Here is a 1,883-nt window from a genome sequence, read left to right on the forward strand (position 1 = left end):
CACAAACACAAACACACACACTTATGTTTGCGTAGCTATCTTTGTGGGGACTTTCCATTGACTTCCATTCATTTCTACAGCCTAAACCCTATGCCAACCCAACCCTTCCCATTACATACTTAACCTTAACCCAAACCAAAACTCAATTCAYACCCTAGTCCAAAATCTAACCTCTGACCCAAAAACAGCGTTTCCCTTCATGGGGACCAGGCTTCGGTCCACACAAGGAGCAGTGGGTCCCCACAACGTAGTATGGACAGTGAGTACCCACAAGATATTACAAACAAACACACACACAAACACACGCACACACGAGCGTGCACACGCGCACGCACACACACACGCACACCCCCACACACGCACACACACGCAGGCATGTTTTACCCTAAACCTAGCCTAAATCCAATTCACACTGTAGTCCAAAACAGCACTTCTTCTTATTGAGCCTGTAATTCGRGTTCCAGAAGTAGAAGTGGGTCCCCACAATATAGTATTTATTGGAAAAAKTTGCCTTATCAGGTAAGAAAAATGCTGAAACACACACACTATATTCTGTGTTAGTTTGCATGTTCTCCCTGTATATGTGTGCGGCTTCTCTCTGGGTACTCTGACTTCCTCCCACAATCCAGAAACAGGACTAGTAAGTGAACTGGTCTCAAATTTTGCTGTTTGTTTATTCMTCCAATTGTGATTTTCAGTAACTCAGAACAAACATTCAAGTGATAAGAAGTGAACTACTCTAGCTGCCATCCATTTGGAAATTTGTGACGGCACATTTTTACATTACAAATAATCTTAGCTCTTTACTTACATAACCTTCTACAGAGCCCTCTGAGATCAGCTCAGACGTCTGTGAGGGTCTGCATACCATTCAGCCAGGTGTGCATCTCTGCAGGCGGCGACTGTCAGAATCGGTGAGCCAGTTGCGCTGCTTCACGTCTCCTGCTGTGTTTCTGTGCTTCCTGCTTCTGCTGTCCTTCATATGCCAGCAGGTGATCAAAAATATGCTTCATTTGTTTCTGTATATTTTCTTTTTCCTACAAAGATTCACCGGCATGAAAAGTCATAGTTCCCTTGCTTTGATACAGTCAATCAGAGCTGCTGCCTCAAAGATGTCTGTGTGAGCTYAGAAATCCCCAAAGAATATTTATTGCCCTTGAACCTTTTCATATTTGGCCATGGACCAAACGAAGTTTAAGTTAGTGGGAGACACACCTGGCTGTAACAACTTTGCACAACTTGAGAACGATTTTATTTTTAAAATAGTCGTCAGATTAGACTGAGAATGTATCAATTTTGAAGTCTTGCCATGAATTCTCAATTGGATTTAGGTGTGTACTTTAACAGGGCCATTTTGAGTTATACTTTTTTTTGGTAGCCTGCAACAGATTTCATTCCAGCTTTGCTTTGTGTTTACATCTATTCCTATGTCACTATTTCCTTCAACTTCATTCCATGCTGCATGAACAGTACAAACAGGATGATGATGTGTCCACCACTACGTCTTACCCAGGGGACACTATTGTGTGGTATGAGTTTTGGGCAACATGTAATTCTGAACATTTAATTTTCTGGCCTTTACAAAAAATAAAAAATAAAAAATGCTAATGTTTATCAATTCAAATTAAATCGATAAAAAAATACTCTATTAATTCCAAAGTGAAAATTGAATACTGCTGTAACTCATATCATTCAAGTTTCTTCAAAGAGTTGTCGTAGAGACGATGTTGGCAGCAGGACCTCCTGCAACAGTCTGCTTTCCCAGTGGGGGTCTGAAGAAGCCTCTGACTGAAGACACTCTGAATCGAACGCTAAGGGATCTCTGTAATGGTCGTCATTTCATGCACCGTCGTCTGCAGACGCTCCAGAGCTATGCCCAGAAC

The sequence above is a fragment of the Poecilia reticulata genome, linkage group LG10, assembly GCF_000633615.1.
Source record: "Poecilia reticulata strain Guanapo linkage group LG10, Guppy_female_1.0+MT, whole genome shotgun sequence".
NCBI lineage: Eukaryota > Metazoa > Chordata > Actinopteri > Cyprinodontiformes > Poeciliidae > Poecilia > Poecilia reticulata.